The following is a 25,919-nucleotide window of genomic DNA, read 5'->3' as shown; positions in this document are numbered from 1 at the left end:
TATGTTGAGATATGTTCCCTCTATACCCACAGTGGTGAAAATTTTTATCATAAATAGGTGTTGAATTTTATCAAAAGCTTTTTCTGTATTTATTGAGAAGATCATGTTTTTTTTTCCCTTTCTTTTGTTGATGTGATGTATTACTATTACATTGATTGATTTGCGTATGCTGAACCATCCTTGTGTCCCTGGGATGAACCCCACTTGATCATGGTGTGTACTCTTTTTAATGTGCTGTTGGATTCTATTTGCTAGTATTTTGGTATGGATTTTTGCATCTATGTTAATCAGTGATAATGGTCTGTAATTCTGTTTTTTTTGGTGGTGGCATTGCCTGGTTTTGGTATCAGGGTGATGGTGGCTTTATAGAATGAGTTTGGGAATATTCCCTCTTTGTCAGTCTTCTGAGAGAGTTTGAGAAGGACTGGTATTAGTTCCTCTTTGTATGTTTAGTAGAATTCCATTGTGAAGCTTTCTGGTCCTGGACATTTATTTGTAGGGAGGTTTTTAAATTGCTAATTCAATTTCATTTCTAGTGATCAGTTTGTTCAAGTGGTTAGTCTCTTTTGATTCAATCTTGGTGGACTGTATGTTTCCAGAAACTTGTCCATCTCCTGTAGGTTATCCATTTTGGTTCCATACAGTTTTTCATAATATTCTCGTATGATATTCTGTATTTCCATGTTTATTGGTTGTAATTTCTCCATTTTCCTTTCTTATTTTGCTTCTTTGTGCTCTCTCTTTTTTCTTCTTTGTGAGTTTGGCCAGAGGTTTATCAATTTTATTTACTCTTTCAAAAAACCAGCCTTTGGTTTAATTGATTTTTTCTATTTTTTAAATGTCTATTTTATTTATTTCCTCCCTGAGTTTTATTATTTCCTTCCTTCTGCTGACTTTTGGGTGTTTTTGGTCTTCTTTTTCTAGTTCTTTTAGCTGGTGGATTATATTGTTTATTTGAGATTGTTCTTCTTTTTAGGAAGGCCTGTATTGCTGTAAATTTCCCTCTTAGCATTGACATTGCTGCATCCCATAAGTTTTGTGTGGTTGCGTTTTCATTTTCATTTGTCTCAAGGTATTTTTTAATTTCAACTTTGATTTCCTCATTGACCCTTTGGTTTTTTAATAGAATGTTGTTTAATTTCCATACTTTTCTTTTTTCTTCTTTGTTTCTCTGTAGTTGATTTATAGTTTCATGGCATTGTGGTCAGTAAAGATGTTTGAGATAATTTCTATCTTCTTAAAATTGTTGAGGCTTCTTTTGTGCCCAAGTACATGATGAATCCTAGAAAATGTTCCATGTGAACTTGAAAAGAATGTATATCCTATTTTTGGGGAATGCAATGCTCTAAAAATACCCACCAAATCTAATTTTTCTATTGTATCATTTAATTTCTCTGTTGCCTTCTTTATTTTCTGTCTGGAAGATCTGTCTAGTGATGTTAATGTGGTGTTAAAATATTCCAACAGTGATTGTATTCCCATCAATTTTCTCCTTTATCTCTGTTAGTAGTTGTTTTACGTACTTAGGTACTCCTATGTTGGGTGCGTATATATTAATGATTGTAATATCCTCATCTTGTATTACTCCTTTAATCATTATAATATATCCTTTTTATCTTTCTTTATGGTCTTTGTTTTAAAGTCTATTTTGTCTGAAATCAGTACTGTTACATCTGCTTTTTTTGGCTTTTCCATTTGCATGGAATATCCTTTCCATCCTCTCACTCTCAATCTATATGTGTCCTTATCCCAAAAGTGTGTCTGTTATATGCAGCATATTGAAGGTTCTTGCTTTATTATCCAGTCTGCCACTCTACGTCTTTTGACTGGAGCATTTAGTCCATTAATATTTACATTAATTAATGATAGGTCAGTATTTATTGCCATTTTCAACTTATTTTTGCATTTGATTTGGCACTTTCTCTTTGTTCATTTCTTCTTCCTTTAGTGATTAGGTAAGTTTCCTGTGTATTATCTTGGATTTCATTTAGTTTGTTTGACTCACATGTAAGCTTTTGGCTTGTGGATACCCTTTTTTGTAAGTCTATTAACCTATTACTGTAAATGTTTGTACAAAACAGATAGTAATATTAGCTCAAACCCATCCTACCAAGAACACATTTTGTTTTAAAGAAGAAAGAAAAACAAAATACTGTATGTTTTGTTGCTTCCCTCTCCCACTCTTAATGAATTAGATGTCTTCTTTTACAATTTTGTATTTATTCTATTTGTAATTCATGGCAGTCATCTCCTTTCCAGTTCTGAGTTTCTCATTTTTATAGCATCCTGATTCTTTTCTATTTAGAGTAGACCTGTCAATATTTCTTTTAGCATGGGTTTAGTGCTGTTAAGCTCTTAGTTTTTGCTCATTTGTGAAGTTCTTTATCTCTCCTTCTATTCTAAAGGATAGCCTTGCTGGATAGAGTATCCTAGGCTGCATATTTTTTTCATTCAGGACTTTGAATATATCTTGCCATTCCCTTCTGGCCTGCAGTATTTGTGTAGAGAAGTCAACTGAGAGCCTTATGGGGGTTCCCTTATAACTCACCTTTGTTCTTTCTCTCACTGCCTTTAGGATCATTTCTTTATCCTTGACTCTGGACATCTTGATTAGGATGTGTCTTGGTGTGAGTCTGTTTGGGTTCTTCCTGCTGGGACCCTGTGAGCCTCCTGTACTTGGATATCTGATTCCTTCTTTATGTTTGGGAAGTTTTCAGTCATGATTTCTTCAAATACCTTTTCAATCCCGTTTGTTCTTTCTTTCCCTTCTGGAAACTCTATTATGCTTAGATTAGTGTGCTTTGTATTATCACATATGTCCCTTTATTGTTTTCATTGTTTTTTATTTGTTTTTCTCTCAGCTGTTCTGATTGGGTGGTTTCTGTTGCTCTGTCTTCTAGGTCACTTATTCATTCCTCTGCATTATCTAGTCTGCTATGTACAGCTTTTAGATCACTTCTCATTTCAGCAAATGAGTTTACCAATTCTACTTGGTTCTTCTTTATAGCTTCTATTTCATTTTTGACATATTTTATATCTCTAAACACTATCTCTTTTAGTTCCTTCAGTACTTTGATCACTCCTTTCTTTGAAATCTTGATCTAGTAGGCCATCAATGTCTATTTCCTTGATTGTGCTTTCAGGGGGTTTCTCTTGCTCTTTTAATTGGGAGTGGTTCCTCTGCTTCTTCATATTGCTCATATCTCTCTGGCACTGTGACTTAAGGATTATCAGCTATCTATTGTGGTCCTTAAGGAGTGTATTTATTTATCTGCCTAAAGCCTATGCGGGAATAAAACAGATTTTTTTGCTTCTTTGTCTTTCGAAGGTGATGTTCTGTCTGCCTTCAGCAGGTGCTCTGGTTGGCTGAGTGGGTCCATAGATGTGAGTTTTGGTATATTTGTTGGAGAGAGTGAGCTACAAGCATTCTTCCACTACTCCATCTTGCTTCTAAACTCCAATATCATGTGTTTTTATAGCGAGAGGTATTACAGTGTTGAAAGCAGGGCTTAGTTCAGTTAAACATGAGGGCACGAGGGATGAGACATCCTCCATCCTCTCCCCTCCTAGTGTGAAACATATGACCATCATTTTTAAAAAGATAGTCACAGTCCCTAACTAGTCCAGCTCAACTAGTGTATATTAACAGTAGCAGCACCACCAGAGGCGTTGGAGACCCAAGAATATTGCAGTCTAAAAGATCTCTTGGAAAATTTTTGTTCGGTTTTGGTTTTTTGTTTTTCTTAAATTGTGGGGCATATTACTAGTATAGAGGGAAAAATAGTTGTCAGGAAATGTTTTTTAAATATAACAGTTTCATTGCAATTTTGTTCACATAACCTGAAGTCCACCCATTTAAATGGTACAATTTGGCGGCTTTTAGCATATTCACAGTGGTGCAACCATCATTATTCCAGAATGTTTCCATTGCTTCAAAAAGAGCTGTGGAAATGAATGACCCATCCAACCCTCCCCAGTTCTAAAGAAGTTTCTTGGCTGTTCCTGAACATAAATAAACTTGCTACATTCCATGAAAAATCTGGGGAGAATTCTAATCAGCATTGCATTGAATCTATATATTAGAATGGGTAGAATTAATGTCTTTATGACATAAACATTTTCTATCCATGAGCATATCTGGGACCCTATCTTTTTATCTCTGTAGAGTGTGGCCCATGGGAAGTCCTTACTAATTGTTGGTCTGTGAATGATGAGATTATATACATCATTAGTTGTGATGTAGCCTTTCACAGAAGAGAAAACTAACCTCAGTGAAACCAAGTGCCTCCCTGATGGTCAGAAAGAGTGACAGCCAGTGCTGGAGTGATCCAGTGGACTTGGTGCTTGCAACCAGTGTTCTGTCCCTCCTACAGCTAAGGAGATTACAGAGTCCTTTTAATTTTTTTAATGGTGTTGCTTTTATTTCTATTTATTTATTTCTTAAATTCTTACTTTTTATTGAAGTGTAGTCAATTTACAATGTTAGTTTCAGGAGTACAGCAGTGATTCAGTTATATTTATGCATATGTACACATATAATTTTCAGAGTGTTTTTAGTACAACTCATTACAAGAAATTGAATATAGTTCCCTGTGTTATACAGTAGGTCCTTGTCATTTATTTATTTTATACATAGTTATGTGTATCTGTTAATCCTAAACTCCTAATCTGTCCCTCCCCCCTTTCCCACCTGCTGACCACAGTTTGCTATGTCCATGAGTATTTCTAGCAGCATCCTTTTTGCTAGTAATATATGCTGGTTGGCTGCCTACACTTTCATTAATTCCATCTTGTCTGTAGGTTTTCTCTTCTGGTGGGCCTGCATGTGGTTTGCACACGTGTTCATAGAGATCTGAATTTGGGAGAACTCCAGGCCTCGTGTAGTGCCTGGCACGGAGCTCCCGCTGAGCTCATGCGTGAACTGGGGAAAAAAAAGTAAAAGTTGGAATTTCCAGTACGATTTAGACTTCTGGGTTTCTGTAACCTACGCTTAGCCCACCTTAATGTTGGCTGCACCTGTAGTGGATCATTTGATAGAACTTCATGGTATGGTGGTGTAGAGACAGGGATTTATATACTTCTTCTCCTTCCTTTTTTCTAACACTCATTCTCCTGGGCCTTCCAGATCCTCCCCCAGCAGCGCTCAGGGCTGGCTTGGTGCTGCACTGAGGCAAGATTTGTTAATAAGTCCCTTTCCTCATCTCTTCTGAGGCTCCATTTCCTTCTCTGCACAGTGAAAGCATGGACTAGATAAGTGCTTTTTGGTTTCTTTTAAACCCATGTCTCCTTTCAAGAAACTGAGAATTCAAATCTCTCCTCCCACCCTAACTCTTCAGATTTTGATACGTCCTCCAAGGGGTGACACAGCTCTTTGTGGAAAGTTGATGTGATTTTGGTTCTTTCCAAGTGGTGCAGAAAAGTCTTCAGAGATTTATTAAAGGGAGGGGGCAGGAGGGGGACACTATGTCAAACTTTATGGTATAAGCACTGGAGCAGGGGCTTTGGTTTAAATACAGCCTCTGACGTGGCCTCTCTCTAATCTTGCACAATGTGATAAACCTCTCTTTTCCTCCGTTTCTTCATGTGTCAAGTTGGAATGTTATTATTTTAGGGTTTTCATGAAACAATATACACGTAAGTCATTAGTTTCTCAGTAGAAACATGACCTGTTAGGGAGTCAGGGATTTCTTTAAAAAAAGAAAACCTTGTCTGTAACATGCTGTCGATGTGTATTTTGAAGTTCCTGGAGGGTGAGGGTTGAGTCTAAAGTCCATCATGGGACAGGTGGCCCCTGGGTCTGTGTGCCCCAGATTGCCCCCTCCTCCCCAGTCCTCTTCCTCTCAGTCCAGGATGAATTTCCTGCCATTAAAATTACACAGAGTTCTTGTGGATATGGATTTTAATTTTATTGTTTCACTGGGGAGGGCTGCTGTCATGATTTCCGTGGTCAGGTTTTGGTGACCTGAAGGCTATGCAATTGGGGGTTCCTATTTAAGAAAAAGAAAACAAAGTTACAAATACAAAATTAGACCTAAGGTGGAGGCAGGGGCTCTTGGAAGTGGACATCATTAGCTTTCTTAGCTTCAGGTGCAGTGGCCTATTGCCATGAGGACCCATCCTTGTGTTCTGAAGTTGGAGAGACCAGTGGGCTCAGTGGGAATGTTTACTGAGTGTATCTCATGGGCTGTGCATTGTCCTATTTGTACTGTGTGTTCCTTATTTAAGACAGTGAGCTCATTTAATCTCAATAGCCTCTTTAAAAAAGTAGACTTTTTATTTTGAGATGTAATGAAGATTCCCATGATGTTGTAAGAGCTGATACGGAGACAGCCTATGTACTCTTTGCCCAATTTTCCTTAATGGTTTCATATTGCAAGGTTGGGGTACAATTCATTATTGACTCACTAACCCTTTGAGGATTGTGTTATTACCCTCATTTCTATTAGTGATTAAAGTGGGGTTTAGAGAAGCACACAGGCCTTCCCAGGTCACTCACATGGTTAGTGTAGAGTCGGGTGTAACATGGGCTTGGGATTTCCAGACAGTACCATTATGATTGTGGCAGGGAGCAGCATTCACTTGCTTGTTTATTCATTCATTCAACAAACATATATTGAGTACACTCTGTGGGTCAGATGCTTTCATAGGGTTATCTGATTCTTCAGCAGTACTGAGAATCAGCTAATGTTTCTTTTTTTCATCTGTGAAAATTAACTCTCAGAGGTCATAAAACCTCCCAAAGGAAATACAGCTCATAAAGGAGGGATTAGTAAATTTGTACAGTCCCCCCTTTTTATGCAGATGGTAACCTAGGCATTTTGCATTTGCAATCTGCCTTGATCTAGATATATTCTTGTAAGGCAAGGTTTGCTTTCTTGGGGTTTTTTTTTGTTTTGTTTTGTTTTTAATTGAAGTATAGTCAAGTTTACAATGTTGTGTTAATTGCAATGTTTTTCCTTTTTAATTTTTAATTATTTTTTATGGAGTAATTAAGTTTATTTTTTGTTTCATTTTTTTAATGGAGATACTTGGGATTGAACCCAGGACCTCACGCAGGCTAAGTATGTGCTCTACCACTGAACTGTACCCTCCTCCCCAGGGCGAGTTTTCTTATCCATTATTTTGCAGCGTAGGAGTTCAAGTAAATTGGAGTTGAAATCCAGATCTTTGGATCCCACTGTGGTTCCTTTCATTATATTCTGCTGAGGGGTGTGGAAGCAGTTCCTTTGTTCATTCATTTATTCAGCATTTTTGAGCATCAGGGCCTGGCTAGATGTTGGAAACAGAAAACAAGAAATGACCCTTTTCTGCAGAGGCTGGAAGCCTGGACAAAGAGCAGGATAATGTGATCCGAGCTAGGGGAGCCATATGCAGACTCTGAGGACAGACTGTGCCCCCAGGTTTGCTTGGGCTTCCCTTGCCTACTGGCTGGTACACACAGGTCACCGCATCCCAGAGGGTTCTGCAGCCCACAGCACCGCATGTACCTCAGTCTCCTCTCCTCTCTTGGCAGGGCCTGCAACATGAGCATTGCTGACTACATGCAGCATGCTGAGGACCACCAGACTCTCCCCATGGTGGTCCAGCATGTGGGGATCATCTTGGAGGAGAATCTCTTATGTATCTATAAACAGATCTCCTCAGTGAGCCAGGTCATGCTGTGCGGCTTCCAGCAGTCATTCTGTATCTGCTACAGGTACCACTATCCTCACAAGAACGAGTGGGGACACTTCCAGACCCACTGAAGGATCATGGGCCTCGTCACCATCACTGACCGCTTGGCCAAGGACTGGCTGCAGGTCGAGGAGCTCTCTGTGCAGAGGAGATGTGTGGCAACACGCAGGACGATTCGTGGCTCTTCGTCTTTGTGCTGAAGGGCGAGCTCCCTGAGCAGTTGCACACTAATTTGGCCTTGTACCCGAGCTACGAGGACTGTGGGTGGTGGAGAAGAGGATCAAGGACTTCATCGAGTCGCTCTTCATCGTGCTCGAGTCCGAGCACCTGGACAGGGCCACCAACAATTTTGGGGACAAGATCCCCCTCCTCTACATCCCATTTGAGAAGAGGGACTTGGTGGGACTGGACACAGACAGCAGGTAAGCCTACGTGAAGTCCCAGCCGCCCTGGCTGTATGCCTGGTTTGCTTTCCTACATCCAGAAAGGGATCAGCAAGAAGGGGAGCTGTCTTGCAGCCAAGGAGGGAGGGAGATGCAGCCTGACGGTTTTCAAAGTTTTAAAAATGAATTCATCTTTAGTTCAGAGAGATCCATTTAGGGTTAGTTTGGATACTTACTCCCCCTTTCCAACCAAGACCCCTGGTGGGACCTCTGGAGTTGCTGTCCAACAGGGTAGCCACAGCCAAAGAGGCTGGGAGTGCTGGGGAGTAGGCTGGTCTAGGCTGAGATGTGCAGAATTTCAAATGGACATCAGACACTGAGACTTGTCTAGAAAAAAGAATGTAAACTATCTTGATAATTTCTACATTTACTACATGTCAAAATGATAGTATGATACATATTACATTAAATTAGATCTGTTCTTAGAATCATTTTAAAGAATTTGTTTTTCTACTTATTTAAATTTGGCAACTGGAAAACTTTCTTTGTATTACTCTCATTGCATTCCCATTGTCCTGGGACAGTCTTGCCTATCTGATATATTGTTGAGGGGCTGAACCCCGAGATGCAGCAGACAGAGGCACTAGCTGAGCTGAGGGTGGAACCCGTGTCTCCTACCTCCCAGGCTGTTCTTCCTGCCCGACAGCCACCATGCCAGGTTAGGACATCAGAAACACCACCAGGGATTTCCGAAGGAGCTTCTTACGCAGGGGAAGGCGTGTCATGGAGTATGGGACAGAGTATGGAAATGTTCGTCCTCACTTTGTCCCTGTGATTAGGTCAGTGACCCCACTTTGCCCCGGAATTGCAGACGAGCTCTTCTGGGCCATCTGCCCCCCTCCGCCACCCTCTGTTCTGCTTCCCTGTGTGGCCATCGTGCCGTCTCTCGGGCAGAAGAGGGCGAGATGCCTTTGCTGAGAGGTGGTCCCCATTTGCTGGGGAAAGCGAGGGAAGCTGTGTCACCCGGCCTCAGGCCTTGGGTCCTGAGTCTGCTCTCCCCGCGCTGGAGAGCATGCAAGGCGGTCTCATAGGTGACGGTTGGTGGTCCTGGCACATGCTACCAGGCCTACTGTGGAGTCGAGGCTCTGTAATTCTTGGACTTATCTAAGGTCAGACCATACTTTCTGGGGTTTGGTAAGTTAGAGAAGACACCAAAGAACTGACAAAAAGAATGTCCCGGCCAGACCTGCGAGTGAAAGGCACAGGGGACCCGAGTCTCACCTGCGTGTGGTGCCTGGTGGGCTCTGGATGAATTTTCAGTTCCTCCCCGGACATGCCTCTATGGCTTAAGGAAATGGCGAGACATGTTGTGGCCATGATGTGTACTTGTCCTCGCAGGGTTCTGTGATCTACACACCTAAGCCCCCTTCTGCTTCTTGGAGATGAGGTATCACGTTTAGGGTCCTGGGCACTGCCGAGGGCACAGCTGCCAGCACCAGGCCACTACCAGGCTGGCTCTGTTCACCTCACCTGTCACCTCCTGCTGAGCCCCCAGGCGTTAGGTGAGAGAGGTACATCGGTGATGCACTAAGGTGGGGCTGCATGTGCGCACAGCGCTGCAGCGTCAGCAGGGACCACCTTCTCCCCCTGGACAGACTGGTGGCTGAGCGGTGGAAGCCTGGAGTACTGCTCCAGCCCCCTGGCCAGTGCCCCCTCTTTTGTCATAGGAGGCACTGGTGACATTTTTGCTCAGGAACTGCTTCTATGAGTCTGCGGACCCACCGGAGATTGCCAGCTTGTTTTTGCCTTTTGAAATCTGTCCTCGGGATTTGGCGGAGAAACTAGTTTCAGGACAGTGTGCTTAGTGCATAGTGATTGACACTGTCACCATTGTTTACCCAGAACCTTGTCTACCAGGCACAGCTCTGGGCATCAAAATACAGCAGTGCATGAAACCTCCCTCCTGTTGGACCTGTCTGTTCTGGTACCAGAAGCGCTCAGCCAGCATCTGAACGTAAGTGAGATAACGCAGCCAGTGAGCTCCGGTCAAACACGTTCTCCTCCCATCACTTTTACTCCATTGTTGCTTTTATTCCATAGTCACCCAACTTTTAAAACAATGCTTTGCTGCAGGAGCAGAGCCTAATTCTCTCCTGCTACTCTTGGTGGGAGTGAGTAAAACTGTCCAGCCTGAAATGCGACCAAGTTTTGTAGATCAAAATCTGTCTATGCGCATGTAGGTGGAGTTTTGGTTTGGGGTGCTGACGATGTTGGGGTCCCCACGGCAGTGTCGCTCCCCTCAGGCCTCTGATTTCCCCGGAGCAGGAGGTGAGGGTGGGTCTCACTGTCCCCACGTCTCTGGCCTCATCACACTCACGTAAATTCTTATATTCATGCTGTCAAAGTTATTTTGGTTGTTGTGTGTTTCTAACTTTTGCTTGTTCCTCTTTTCCTTTTTCTCTCGTACCACCCTGTGAGCATGCTGTTGGGTCTGAAAAGGTGGGTTGTGCGCACCCTGCATCGGAAATACCTACATTTAAATTCGTGCTGCCTCCATCGCTTTAAAAAGCAAAAACTTAACAGCTGCCTCGATCCATTTATTATCATAGTCATCTTATTATCTTCTAATGTTTTGGAATTTTTGCTTTGTTAACACATCATGCACTGGTGTTTGATACCTGTTAAAATCCTTGCTTGGAGGAGCCTGTTTGGTCCTCCTTATATTGGTGACAAATCAGCCATTATTAATTTTGCTTGTTTGCTTGTTTTTAGAAAGTGAGATGCGAATTGATTTAGGTGGCTTCTGAGGGATGTTTTTCATGGGTATTTTTACTTGGAAAGTCAAAGTCTGCAGTACTTTGCTTGATTCTGGCTTTTATTCGTACGCCGTTCCTGGCCGTCGCTGTGTAACGAAACTGATGGCGCTTCCTGGCCGGCGGTCACTGGGGAGGAAGTGGAAGTCTGGGGGGGGGGGTGAGCAGCCCACAAGGGGCGCTGTTGGAGGAAGCAGTTTTCTTTTGCTTTTGCCTTCCCCATGCCATTTACTTTACTTTGCCTTCATAAAGGGGCAGAAGTGGGTCTAAAATCCACGTCACTCTTTTGTTCCCTTTACGATGCTGGTTTCTCTGAGCATCAGGACAATATGGCCTTCTGCTAAGTAGCTGGCTCACTTGGATCTGGTGGACATAGGGACCACTAATGGGGACCGTAGCTTCCTCTCTGCTTCAGCCAGTGGGCATACAGAGCCGGGTCTGTGGTTTGCTTAAGCAGCTGTGCAGGCCTCCCTGCACCGGCCTTTACATTTAACCCGTGTTGGCAGTAAACAGCTGATTGTGTCTGTTGCAGCTGACGTCCACCACTGTCGGCCATGTCTTTAGTTTGCGGTAGTGAGACTCCAACACCCCAGTCAGCTGTGAAAGGAGATGCTTTGACCGACCTAGGATCTTGCATTTTCACCCACACCCTGGTTCATCTCACCCGAGGGAAGGGTTTGGCCACCACCGTCATGCTGGCCATGAGACGTTGTTTCTCCTTTCATGCTTTGGTCCAAATGTGGACACTTCATACTTCACTGACTTGGTCTCGCTTGAGACAGGCCAGACTTTCTGAAAGAGTCCATCAGATTCTCGGGGGAAACAGAACAGAAGTGAATCTCTCAATTAGAAGGAGTCTAGGCTGTCCGGGTTGACAAATGCAGGCTGGGATGTGCGATGGCAGGGCTGTGTCCTGGACACAGGCCTTTCCCGTGGCTCCCGAGAGCTCAGGGGTTGGAGTGAGAACAGCCTTGCCTGGGTTCCTCCATCCTCATCTGCTCACTGGCAGGTGTCTCTGCTAATTAGGAGCTCTCCCTGACCTCGGGCCCTTCAAAGCTCAAACCACGGGAGAAACTTGAGTCCCTTCTCCTGGGCCTCCTGTGTGAGAATCCAGTTCCTTCTGAGGTGACCTGTACCAAGAGATGCCTCCCCCTCCAGGGAGCTCCCTTCAGAGGACTGTGACTCACTGCACCATGCTGTGAGCTTGTGGGGTTCCGGCCGTGGTCCCTGCAGAACCAGACTTGAGAAGGGCTTGGTGACAGAAATGACACGGCTGATTCCAGGGCAGGGCTTGGGGGAGGGAACAGGGGAAATTGAATGTGACCTCAAACACCTAGGTGGGTGCTGGGGCTGTTACGAGAAAGAGGAGCCTGAGAGGTACCTGCCAGGAATCGAATTCCAGAGTAAATGGTGGACATGAGGCATTTTTAAGATGCCATTTGTCATCCAAGTTAGGACTTCAAAGAGGCACTCGGGTCTATGAGCCTGGGGCTCAGGTGAAGTAGGCGGACTAGAGATACACGTTGGGATTCGTCATTCTTAGCTGGTGTTCACAGCTGTGCATGTGGATGAGCTCATCTCGAGAGCTGCAGACTGAGGCTGAGGGGGGGCAGGGCTGTGCCTGGGTTGGAGGAAAGCCCAGACCATGCTGCTTTGGTGTGTCAGTCAGCGGCGTTTGTGATTTTCAGAGCAATGGCATTTATCCTCAAGGGGCCAGGGGGTGGACAGGGCCAGCCAGGAAGAAATCTGAAGGGAGGGTCGTGGCCATGTGTGAGCATCTTGGGATGATGCAGAGGCTGCAAGGTCCGGGAGGGGAGACCTCCTCAGAAGCTGGAGTTGGAGTGGGGAGTGGGGAGAAGATAGTCACTCTCACCTGAGAGGGAGGGAGGTAGGCCAGGGGAGCCCCCAAACCAGCGGACACGCTTTCCGCTTTCCACGTTCAAAAGGCGATCAGAGTTTCTGAGGTGAGAGGGGATGGGCGCTGGGAGAGGAGCCAACCTAGAGAATGCTGTTTGAACAGTTCTGGAATAGTCTCCCTGCAAAATAGAGTTAAAAAATAAAAACTCAGACTCTTAAGAAAATTGATAGTGTCTGGGGAGGAGGCAGTTGTTTTTCTGGCCTCCTAAGGGTAAGTCATGTATCCGGGGATACACAGATGAATCGGGCAGTCTATTCCGGGGGCTTGACCCTCACTAGGGGGAACAGTGCAAGCTTAAACGGGGAGAAGGGCAGCGGAGGGAAACTAGCCAGGCCCCGTGTCAGGTACCAGTCGGCCTCCCTACTTGCATGTTCCATTCACATCCATGCCTCCCAGGTGGGCGGTGGCAGCCCCCTTTTGCGGATTGGGAAGCCTTCTCAGAGGGGTCAAGGAATTGGTCCGTTTAGCGGCTATTGAATGCTGTAGCAGGATTCAAGCAGGGCCTTGTCAGACTTCAAGGGCGTGTTTTCTCTACTAATTCCGGTACCTCCCTGTTGTGCCTGGAACGGTGAAGTAGGTCAGTTTTGGAGCCTTTCAGAAAAAGTGCGATTTAAGTGCCTCAGGTCTGTTTCACAAAGCTCAGTGTTCTTTGATGGTTCGGAAGCACCGCAGTGCTTTACGCCCCACAGAGGTAAGGTCTTACTCCTTTGACGATGACGTGGTTGCAAATGATGTACAGGTGCAAAACCAGACTTAGCAGCTTCTGAAGGGAAACTCTCCAGTTCTCCCTTGATAGACTTTCTTCCACGGTATGTAACTGTGCTGCAGCGTAGGCCTGAGCTTTCCATATGGAGTGAGGGTTTGATATTCAAAGTTAGCATAAAACGGTCAGATGAAGAAAATCGACATTGACAGTTTATTTTGGGTTTCATTAGACAAGATATACTATCAGTTAATGGCCCATATAGCGAATGAAATTGAGTACAGAGCTTTGCATTTCTTACTTTCTATTTAGAGTTCTCTTACAGCATAAGGTTGCCTGCTTTGGAACATCAGCTCCACCACCAGGGCGCCTGTCAGTGTGTTGGTGTAATTGCATTTACACAGTGAATGTAATCTAGGCTTTCTCATCCCAGAACACTCCAGCGCAACATCACGGGCTGTAGCCATCTCTTAATCACGCAAATACTTCTAAAATTATATGATGCCAGAAAAGAAAGAAGAGAGAGAGAGATTGCCTTTATCAAAGTTCGTTTCAATTCTAACTGCAAACTGTTGTTGAGCAGCTCTGATTTCCTTTGGATATGAATATATACATTTCTTTGCATGTAACCTGGGTTTTGGTCTAGAACACCAAGCTCTCGCTGTCCACAAACCACAAAGATAGTAGCCAAATTGCACACGTGTGAAATAGTTTATTCTTTTTTCTGAGAAAGAATCCTTGAATTTGGGACTTGGGCTGTGATTTTTGCTTTTTGCTTCTCCCAACCCTCTTGTAATCTCTCACTCCTTCCCACGTGGCCCCCAAGAGGTCATGGTCTCAAAGGAGCAGGCAAACACCCAGTTCGTCACCATGCAGTGCTGCAAAAATGGAGCCCAGCCAAGACCTAAAGGACATTATCAGAGAGGGCTTCCTGGAAGAAATGGGCTCTACATTCAGTTGTGAGGAGAGAGTAAGAGTCAGCCAGGGGAAGGCATAAAGAGGGTGGCTCAGGTGACAGGAGCAGCCAGGCAGATGCCTGGAGGCTTGTGGGGTGGGGACTCGGGGAGAGTGCCCTGTGCGGTCCAGGGTGGAGGGTGCCCTGCTTGGGAGGACACTGGAGATGGCCTGGGGTGGAGGGCTTTGGAAGAGCTTGGGTTTTACTAGAACTGACACAGGAGTAAGTGAAGGGTGTTAGCAGGAAGTGACCCTCAGGACAGGTTCTCCTGGTTTTGCTTCTGATGTTCTACAGAAAGATGGGGTTGGGGTGGGCGATAGCAGCTCTGTCAGTCCCTTTGAGACCCACCCCATCATTCATTTATTCATAACATGCGCACTTCTGATTGTGTAGGGGAGAGGGATGGACCCACATTAGTAAGCAAATTGTACTAACCTCTTGTGATCTTAGCAGTTTCAGAAGTTGACTCAGCGTAGAATGTCCTAGGAACACAGCAGGGGCACCTAACTAAAAGTGCGGGGTTTGGAGGCAAGGAAGGTTTCCTTTAGATATAGTGAAAATGAGCCTGGAGGCGAGTGGGAAGTAGCAGGTGGTCAGGGGGCCCCTGAGGTCACTGGGGACCTGGGTACTGCAGTGAGGCTGGGCAATTAGGGGCAGGGGTGGGGCTAGAACTCTACTAGGGAACCCCTTAAGGGTTTGAAGCAGGGAAGTGATGTAATCAAATTTGTGTTTTGGGAAGGCTGCTCTAGCTGTGTGTGTGTGTGTGTGTGTGTGTGTGCAGTTAGGAACAAGGGGAGGGTGCCACCAACTGGGGGAGTCATTAGAAGACCATTCACAGGCTGGGAGGCGACCAGTGGGAGAGGGGTGTCGGGGCTGCTTGGGGACGGCAGGGGCAATGTGGATGCCGGATTTCCTTATGGGGAGGGCTTGTTAGCGGGGCTGCCCTAGCGGCACCTTGTGGCTGGAAGAAAACAGATGGAGGCCGCCAGCTGGACTTTCCTCTTCTCTCCTTCCCTGACTTCTGTGATGATCTTTGCTCAGCCAACATTTGGAACAGAAGAGCTAAGTTCTAGGGTAGCCCAGGAGACTGTTGAGCTCGTTTGAGTGAGATCTGGTAGGATTTATGTGTATGTTGAGTTCTGCACATTCACTTAGCTAGAAATGCCCCATCTTTTGGATTTCCATAGGGGTTTTTATTCTTGATAAAAATTGCTTTCTTGGTGAGAGGAAATTGAATACAGCTACTGTTTTTCTCAAAAACAAAATGTTATCTTTAAAGAAATTTAATATTTAAAAGAATAGGAATATAAAAATGATAAAGTAAGGCTTTGGTGTAATTTCTTTGGTTTCTGAGTTAAGGTGGAGTTAGAGCCTTTGCATTACCTAATAGCACATACTTGTCAGTATTTAAAGAGTTATTAGTGAGTGCCCCAGGCCCCACCTCTCAATGCATCACTAAAGCTTGCTCTGAAATAGTGAGGTCATAAAGGTCTTGTTTGCAGAATCCAAATAGTTGGTTTATAATATGCAGCATAGCTCTCTTTATAAACTAACAAAAGGCTCAAAATTAAGAAATTGGAACATAATTGATTTTTTTAAAGCTGAAACATAAACATTCTTGTGCTAATGTTGCGACTGGAAATTTTGGAAACAAAAATCCTGCAGTAATATTATGTATGTGAAATACATATATGCCTTTCATGTTTGAAAAGTAACTACGCAGTGTTTTTCAAAGTCCGGATCATTCCAGCTCAGATACTGGCAGTGATGGTTTCTGGTTTTCAATGGCAGAGACTAAATTTGCCTTCTTAGCTTCTTTTTTTTAGTAGTTAGAGGTTTGAGTCGTGCTATGGCAGCATGATATTGGGGCAATTTTGGGGCAGACGTCATGCACCAGCAATGAGACATTTCTGTGCATTTTACTTTCTGGACATCTCCTGGCCGGGATGCTGTAGGACTCCCTGGCCCATCACTATTTTCCTGGAGCTGTTCCAGACAGTGAATGACTTTCTGTGGCTTGGAGGTAATGTGATCTGATGCAGATGATCAGATGTGTAGTTAAAGTGCTGTTACTTGAAATAAGAGGAAACCTAGAAAAATGGCTCTAAAATACTGGACGAGGGAGGAGAATTGTCTGAGCTGCCTGCAGTGGGGAATCTTCTCAGGTGAATCCCTTACTGTGTATCCTGTCACACTCCCTCACAGCCCTGCACGGCAGTCCTGCTGAAGCAAGCATGCACTTTCTCAGAAACGCGCTGAATTTCCTTGTGCCTCTGTTTGTTGGCCTTTCTTAAAAGCACATCTTGCCCTTTGCTTATATGCCATCCCTGTTAGTCACCTCTGACACATATTGTTCCCGACCTCATCCATATATAGCTGCTAAATTGATGAACAGAATGTCGTATCTCCATGTAGTGGAATATTTTCAGATAAAATAATGAAAAAAATGAAAAAGAAAAAAAAGGGGGAGGATGAAAACGGCGACCTGCTCTTGAAACTCCACCCTTACTGCTCAACGTGCCCTTCTCCATTTGAATACCCACCCCTTATACTCCACTCTACTTTTTTTGATAGTACTTAACACCTTCTAATAAACTTTAACATTTTCAAAAAGAAAAAAGAAAAAGATGCTGATACCACTTCAACATGGACAAGACTTGATAACAGCATGTTAAGTGAAAGGAACCAGACACAAATGGCCACTTATTGTTGATTTCAGTGATCTGAAATGCCCAGAACATGCACATGCAGAGGCAGAGAGCAGGTGATGGTTGAAAGGGGCTGAGTGGAGGGGCGATTGGGAGTGACTACTAGTGGACAGGGGGTTTCTTTTGGGATGATGGAGTGTTCTGGAAATAGATCGTGGTGAGGGCTGCACAACCGTGAGTGTGAAGACTGCTGAGTGCTGTCTCTGGGAGGGGACTGTGGTTGGGGGCGGATTTATTTTGTTCTCACCCTGCAATGTGAAGAGTCATCTTGTGCTGAGGCCGTTCTACTCGTGTGAGTAGTGAGACTCAGAGACTTTGCAGAGTCATGTTTCTTTTTCCCCCTTGCTGAGTGTAGGCAAAAATGGTTTCAGCCTGAGAAAGTGCTCCATCTGCAGAAATGTCTTTTAGTTTTGCATGGGGTACAAATCTCGAGAGCTTTTTAATCGTTGAGGACAGCCTGTGGGGGGAAATAGCCCGTGAAGCCTGGGTGAGACCAGGAAGAGCCACGCTTCCCTCCCTGACACGGGTGGGGATTTCATCCCCGTTCAGGCAGTGAAGGGCCCAGACCCATGGACGGAGTTGACAATCGTGAATATTTACGTTTATCCTCTGCTTCATCTTGGATATTACTGTCAAGCTGAGTCAGTTTGTGGCGGCAGCCTCATCCTACATCAGGAATTTATAGTATCTGCTCTTTGAGGTGAAGACCAGACAGACTTGATTACTTAACAGTCTGTCTTGAATTGATATCAGAGATTCCTTTGTCAAAAGCAAAACAGCAGAAATACAGACGTCCTTTAATCCTGATGTGACCTGAAGCAGGTTTACTCTCTGTGCCTCAGTGGCCTCATCTGTGGGTAAGGAAGATGATAACAGTGCTTCCCTCAGAGGGGCTGGTGAGGAGGGAGTGAGAAACACAAATGGAGGACTTACACAAGATGCTCATGAATGACCGGATTTAATGATCTCAACCTGGTGAGGCCTCAGGGGCAGAGATGTCAGAACAGAGCAGTCCGAGCCGGAGCTCGATCCACGTTGGCAGCTGTTACGATCAGTATCACCCCTGTGGGTTATCAGGTAGTTTTAAGACTTGGTAATATGAATTCATGAATAATGTTTGAAGACTAGACATCTCAGATCCGATTTACATAGTTTTCAAGATATCCTCTGCGAAAAGGGTGTCTTTTTTCCCCAACTTAAATCTGAGTTGAGTCTGCAAAAGAATTCTGTAGTCCTCCATCTTTGTGCTTTAATTCTCCATTTCTTCAAAAAACGTTTTTAAATGGAGTTACTGGGGACTGAACTGAGGACCTCATGCATGCTAAACACGTGCTCTCCCAACTGAGGTATAATCTCCCCCCTATTTTTTTTAACTTTACTTTTTTGGTATTCAGAGGTTAGAGGCCTCTAATTCTTTTTCTAGAGACTTGTTCATGAACCTGGAAGTCTATAAATAATGGACAATACTTTGCTTATTGGAAAAACCAATAGAACATTCTGCAATCCATCCAAAAGGAAAAGCTCATTGATTTAAAATGTTTCTCCTTTATGTTGATTTCTACTTTTTGGTCTAGCTTAATTTGTTAACAGCCATCCTCATCATCATAATGACCAAATTCGCCCTGAATGGACACCGACCAAAGACTAAACTGCTTTCGTCATGTTTTACTTCATAGCAGGTGTTTGAGGGTACGTATCAGTGTCTCCTTTTTTGCAGCTGAGGGATTGAGAGATGGTCCAGCTTGTCCCAAATCACACGCAGCTGGCAGTGGCAGGCTCCGGGCTGGAACCCAGGCTGCACAGGATGCATTCTCAATTGCTCCTCTAATCAGCCTCCTGTTGAGTGGTTTCCCAAACTCCTTTGAATCCATAAATGACCAATTTTAGTGATCTCAGCCTGATGAGGCCTTGAAAGGAGAGACATCAGTGAGAATGTAAGACAGAGTGGCATAAATTAAAATTGTACATTTTCACAAATGTTTTATTCTCGGCTAATGACTTAAAAAGTTAGTGTTATTTATTCTAGTGTTCTTCAAGCACTAAAAACTAAATATTAAAAATGATTATAACGCAAAAGAAAAGTGAGCTTTGAAAGTCCAACTACTGCTAATGACTCGTTGCTTGTTTTTCTCTAGTTTTGCTTATTGAGAGAAAAATTTACAAAGTTTGAGTTGGTTTTATGTAGTTTTAGTATGGAAGAAAAAATTGTCAGTGAATATTGAAAGTAAAATCTTGACTCTTTTCTTTCCTGATGATGAATATGTAAGTTGTTTTTCATGGCTTAAGTACATTTCCTCATCTGTAAAATTTGAGTATTGCTGTTTAACTTGTCTTGACTGTGAGAGTTAGACACCTTGTATACAAAGCACCCAAGAGGTGCTCAATAAAAAAAATGTGCTTTCACAATGACAGTTTAGAAGAATCAACTCTGAATACTAAAGAGGGTGGCTTATTTCTGATATATATTCGATATGTATATATATATGATATATATGAATATGATTTACAGTAATAAGGATTCAGTTGTTTTTTAGTGCAGTATGAAGTTTTGATGAAATTAATGTCACTTTTGTAAGATAGGGACTAGTTAAATTGCCTTGAAGATTATTTAAACAGAATGTGTATTTTTACAGCTAAGAAGTCATATTGCTGTGTAACCATCCACTAGAACTTTTAAATTTGCAGGAATATGACAGGAACCATTAATTTAGAAAAATCAACATTAAATATTTTTAGGAAATAAGGTTATCTCTGTTGTGATTGAAGAAATTTTTGATTTTTTTCTGTAATCTTAATAGGTTTTAAAATATCAAAACATTGATTTGACATGCCACTTTTTAAATGGAGAGAATAAAGCTCAAGCTGTTTTAATACATAAATTAATCTTTTGCATTTCAACAAATTGATATGATTTCCTGACTCTTTGAGAAGACTATTTTGCAAGACACTTAGATTACCTACTGTTGGAAAAGTGCAGAAGTGACTTTTATGAATATAAGCCTAGTACAGATCTGTTGGCATTTGACATAGTGCAAGACATGAGGACCAGGAGAGCTTTGCTGCTGATTACCAGGAGGACAGATCCCAGGACTCAGTCTCCCCTCCTGTAAAATGAAGAGGCTGGACTGGATTCTTTGCTCTTTTAAGATGAGTTTCCATATGCTTATGTCTTTTGTTTATATTCAGGAGTATTATCAATTTCAGATTAAATGCTGAATACCACTCTCTTCCCCGAAGCAGAATTCAGTATGTGCTAGATAAGCTTTCAGTTATCTGATTCTTCTTTCTTTCTTTTTTTTTAAATTTTATTTTATTGAGTTATAGTCAGTTTACAATGTTGTATCAATTTCCAGTGTAGAGCACAATTTTTCAGTTATACATGAGCATGCATATATTCGTTGTCATATTGTTCTTCACTGTGAGCTACCACAAGATCTCGTATATATTTTCCTTTGCTATACAGTATAATCTTGTTTATCTATTTTATATATACCTGTCAGTATCTACAAATTTCAAACTCCCTGTCGGTCCCTTCCCACCCCCTTCCTCCCTGGCAACCACAAGTTTGTATTCTATGTCTATGGTTCTGTTTCTGTTTTGTATTCATGTTCATTTGTCCCTTTCTTTTCTTTTTTAGAATCCACATATAAGTGATCTCATATGATATTTTTCTTTCTTTTTCTGGCTTACTTCAGTTAGAATGACATGCTCCAGGGACATCCATGTTGCTGCAAATGGCATTATGTTGTCATTTTATGGCTGAATAGTATTCCATTGTATAAATATACCAACTCTTCTTTATCCAGTCATCTGTCAATGGATATTTAGACGGTTTCCATGTCTTGGTTATTGTAAATAGTGCTGCTATGAACATTGGGGTGCAGGTGTCATTTTGAAGTAGGATTCCCTCTGGATATATGCCCAGGAGAGGGATTCCTGGGTCATAGGAAATCTATTCCTAGTCTTTTCAGGAGTCTCAATACTGTTTTCCACAGTGGCTGCACCAAACTGCATTCCTACCACAGTGTAGGAGGTACCCTTTTCTCCACAGCCTCTCCAGCATTTGTCATTTGTGGACTTTTTAATGATGCCCATTCTGACAGGTGTGAGGTGATAACTCATTGTAGTTTTGATTTGTATTTCTCTGATAATTACTTATACTGAGCATTTTTTTCCTATGCTTATTGATCATTCATATGTCTTCATTGGAGAATTGCTTGTTTAAGTCTTCTGCCCATTTTTGGATTGGGTTGTTTTTTTTTTTACTAAGTCATATGAGCTGCTTATATATTCTGGAGATCAAGCCTTTGTCAATTTCATCTTTTGCAAAATTTTTTTCCCATTCTGTATGTTGTCATTTTGTTTTACTTAGGTTTCCTTTGCTGTGAAAGCTTGTAAAATTAATTAGATCCCATTTGTATATTCTTGCTTTTATTTCTATTGCTTGGGTAGACTGCCCTAGGAGAACATTTTTGAGATGTATGTGAGATAATGTTTTGTCTATGTATTCTTCTGCGAGGTTTATTGTATCTTCTCTTATGTTGAAGTCTTTAATCCATTCTGAGTTTATCTGATTCTCGTTTCTGATCCTACAGGCAATTTTTGTGTTGCATCTTTCCCGGCAACCTGGAAAGGCTTTTTAGCCGTAGGTGGCGCTGTTGCACTTTCTTATAGTGTTAATTTTCCTGTTTGTAAAAGAAGGCTTATACAACGTTATTTTATTTTGATTTCTTTGCTTAATGCTTCAGGATAGCACAATGTCCATTGTGTCTGTCTACCTGGAAAAATTATTCTGCTTTTATCTTACTTTTATTCTGTCATCTCACTGTGAACATTTCAGACTTGCTGTGCAAACAGTGGCAAAACCGGTCTTTTCTTCCAGTGTTAGAAACCAGTGAGCTGGTTTTTATTAAACAGCTAGAAGCGGCCTCTGGAACACCTTAAAGCTGAAAAGTGTACTGAGTTCCCTGAGTATTGACCCCGCTGCTGTGTGTTAATTGGTGGGAGGTAATTTGGTACATATACGAAGGGGTGTAGCTTTTTGTCTTGGGTTTGCGTGAAAGCGCTGCCACTGAGCCACATGTGCCTGAGTCAGTTCGTTCTGAGTTTTTCCCTCGTTTGTGTGATGGGGACGCTCATATCTGCTTTGTAGAATTGTGAGAATTAGAAATTATGTAAAGTGTTTGGCACAGTGGGTATGTCAAGAGGGCTCATTAACTTTAGCTGCTGTTTTGTATGAAGCCATCATTTTATAGTCTTTGGCAATTTCTAAGACATAGCAAAATAAGAAAGCTGGTTTTATGATGAAAGATATTTGAAGAGGTTCCATAGTTCCTATACTCATAATTTAGCATCAGCAGAGTCAGGAATATTACACAGTCACACTAAACCAACGTTAATCCACAGAATTTTTTGTTAATTAGTATATGTTGTGGCTTAAGGGGACCCAATAAATATACACATGTTTTCTCCAGCAGCCAACTGAGAGATGACACAGAAAAACAGGCAGGCGATTAACATCTCCTTTATTAATGAGGAAGCCACGTTCTCCATGAACTTCAGGGCTGTGAGAAAATGGGTGTCATGGTACTGTGTCCCTGAACTAGAGGCTCACCCTGTCCCAGGTAGCTCTGGGCCACAGTGAGCATTCCCTTGAGAGGATCTGCCCCATCATGCAGAGGGCTGTACTGCCATGGAGCTGAGCATCCCGGGTGCTTCCCGAGAGTGGCCAGCAAAGGAGAGAAAAGAAGGTTTCCACATGCCCTGCTTGTCTCCCCGATCCACAGCTCACTCTGTTAGTGTGACGAGGGCTAGCTGTGGGCCAGGGTCAGGAGTGTGAAGGGAGAAGCACTCTCCGTGGCCCAGAGGAGTGGGGAAGAGGCATCCCCTTCCTCAGTTTAAACAGGTGGTGAGATGGAACAGAAGGGTGCTCCCCAAGAGTTTATAAAAAGAGAAATAAGGATTTCCTTTGGGACTTAGTCGAGCCGGGAAACACTGACGATGATTAGAAGGAAGAATTATAAATCACTTTAATATTAAGTTAACATTTGTTGAGCACCAAAAATATGCTACATTCTTTTCTGAGCATTTTATAAATGAATCCTTCAATCTTCAAAACAAGTGAGTAAAAAAGGTTTGATTGTTATCCCAGTTTTACAGTGTGGATATTGAGGCACACAGAGGGTAAGTCGGCCAAGGTCACAGAGCTAGTAACTGGCAGAGCTGGGATTTAAACTCTGGCTGTCTGGTTTCCAGGCTCCCAGAGATTGGCTCTGAGAGTTTAGAGGTATCTGCATGCCTAGGTCTCTGTAACTCTGTACATCAGTTACCCCAGAAAAGACAGGGGAAGGAGAGTTACACAGGTGCTCACAGTTGTGCCTCAGCCACTGTCCAGGAGAGTACACCGTGATTAACATTGTTTTCCAGGCAGCATGTCTGTTCGTATAACATTGAGTTAATCTAGAAACCCTCCCTGCATTGCTTCTGTCCATGCTTGCCATATGACCAACTGCCCGTGATTGAGCTGTTGAGGAGAAAATGTACTTGTGGTTGAACTCTGATATTTCAGTCTGGTTCATAGTTTCATGTCTCCTGTTACATTAATAAGTTAAACGTCTGGTTTTCTTGCATCAGTTTGGTTAATCTGAGACCAGTCCATGGGAGCCCAGGGATGCTGATGGTATAATTCCTCAGCACGTTGTGGCACTTCTACCCCTGCAGACCTGGCTGGAGAATGTCCCCCTTCCTCACTGATTTCTCCCGATAGCAGTGTCCTCTCCCAGCCCTGCACGTGAGGCCGGGAGCTGTTTGAGTAGGCCAGTCAGAGGCAAACTCTACAAATCAGAAAATGATGAAGTACCTGGAAGTGGGTTTAATAGATGAAAAGGGCTTCCAGGTCGTCCGATGGACTCTTCGAGGCCGTTTGTTGAAAAGCTGTCCACTGTTTGTGGTGAAGCTACTTTGCTATTGAAAAGTCTGGATTAGATGAAAGGATTTTAAAAAGCAGAAAGGAGTGATTTCAGGTGGTCCATCCACACCGGCGAGAAGTGATGGATGACCGCCTGTTTGAGGCATAGACAGAGTCTTACAAGCTTCGTAAAACAGCTTTAAAAGCTCTGCCATCTGAGTGCACTTCATTTGGAGTCTAGTTCATCACTGGTCGCGCTGAGAGGGCAAATAATTGATGATGGCAGAAAGGACACGGAGGCATCAAAAAGGTCTCAGTCATGTTCCCTGTTTAAAGGATGTGGCACAATGTAATATATTTGAGCTGGTTTTTCACTGAACAGTTTTGAGTGTTTTCTGGGACTCCCCAGTCCACAAAGTTTCCATGCAGCTGGGTGTCCCCTCAGAGCAGCTCCGTCAGCGCTTGCCCTGGGCTGACGCGGTGTCACGGGGAGCAGGACGGTCAGCGTCCCCGGCTCCTCCGAGCTCCGTCTCCTCATCCGCAGAGCCGGGTTCCTCATCCGTGTCTACTTAGTAGGGTTGCTGAGAATCACACGTGATGGTTGTCAGGTGTGATTTGTGGTTGTCCCTGTGTTTGGCATATAGTCACTATTTGATAGAAACACTTGTTTTTTTTTAAATTATACTTGTGGCTCCTAGATTGCAGTGCTTTTTAGTCTGCATTTTTTAAACAAATTTATTCTTATATATAAATAAGTCCTTATTTTTATTTATTTTTATGGATGTACTGGGGATTGAAGCCAGCACATTGTGCATGTTAGCAGGTGCTCTACAACTGAGTAATTCCCACCCTCCTTGTCTGCACTAAAAATAAACATTACAATACACAAAATAGCTTTTAAACACCATCATGGGACCTAGTCTCTGTATAGACAATTGAACATGTATTCTATCTCAATAAGAATAAATGTTGGGTGAACACTGGAATTTGACACAACATTGTAAAATGATTATAAATCAATAAAAAATGTTAAAAAAAAGAATAAATATTGGGGCATACGTTTCTGAATCTGTTAATGGGCTTAAAAACGATCATAGCTAGTGATAAACACGAGCCTTTGATCCAGTACTTCTTAGGGTCTATTTTGCCATCATGGGAAATTACATTTTACAGAGAAGGCTAATTGGGTCTCTTTGATATTTGGATGGTTTAGCAGATGATCAAGTCTTTCAAAAGCTGACCGTTTTGTATTTTAAACTAACTACAAAGTTATCTTCTAGAAGTTGGTAGTCCTAAGTTTGTGAAGTGCCCAGTAATTCAGTGTGTATGTGTCTGTGTCAGTGTCTGAGTGAATGTGTGTGTGTGATTTCAGGAAGGTAGAAATAAGTTCCATGTAGCCTTCTGATACAATTCTCCTCCAGTTTAAGGTGTAGGCATATATTTACACAAATAAACAGATATTCTTTTGTCATTTGGTATATTGGTGGGAATACGAGGTTCTCATACTTGTTTCAGAAGTGTTGGGGAGCATGAGCTTAGAAAATGTGAGGAGAAAGAGGCAGGGAGGCACTTCACACTTTGTGCAGGATATGAGAAAGAGTAGCTTTTCTATTCTCTTCAAAAGCAAACTGACACTGAATTGTAACCTATTATTAGTCAGAATTGCTTTTCTGATCATATACAAGTGCCTCAGACTTTTCAAGGTAACATGAATAATGAAATGTGTTTTAGCAGTTATCTTTAAAAGTAGTTTTATTTTTCAAGTAAAAGGTTATAGCCTGTTTCTTCCAGCGGTACAAGAAATTCTCACTGATCTATGTACATGATCTATGTGCTTAGTTTCTTTGGGTTTTTTTTT

The 25,919-nt window shown here is 42.8% G+C and overlaps 2 protein-coding genes across 4 annotated transcripts in view; both read left to right on the top strand.

Moving 5' to 3' along the window:
• The window catches only part of LOC140687546 (trafficking protein particle complex subunit 9-like), a 46,244-nt gene extending 38,401 nt beyond the window's left edge, over window positions 1-7,843 (top strand). Inside the window, exon 4 of the transcript XR_012061928.1 lies at window positions 7,697-7,843. The gene's annotated coding sequence lies outside the window, so the exon portion shown is untranslated. The remainder of the gene's footprint in view (window positions 1-7,696) is intronic.
• A 46-nt stretch (window positions 7,844-7,889) lies between these two features.
• The window catches only part of LOC116278422 (trafficking protein particle complex subunit 9-like), a 60,122-nt gene continuing 42,092 nt past the window's right edge, over window positions 7,890-25,919 (top strand). For 2 of the 3 annotated variants that reach the window (XR_012061925.1, XM_072944674.1), the window contains exons 1-2: window positions 7,890-8,096; window positions 9,960-10,071. The gene's annotated coding sequence lies outside the window, so the exon portion shown is untranslated. The remainder of the gene's footprint in view (window positions 8,097-9,959; window positions 10,072-25,919) is intronic. The other variant, XR_012061926.1, reaches the window with a different exon arrangement.

Source organism: Vicugna pacos, chromosome 20 (genome assembly GCF_048564905.1).
Source record: "Vicugna pacos chromosome 20, VicPac4, whole genome shotgun sequence".
Lineage (NCBI taxonomy): Eukaryota > Metazoa > Chordata > Mammalia > Artiodactyla > Camelidae > Vicugna > Vicugna pacos.
This window is presented reverse-complemented; position numbering and strand designations above follow the sequence as displayed.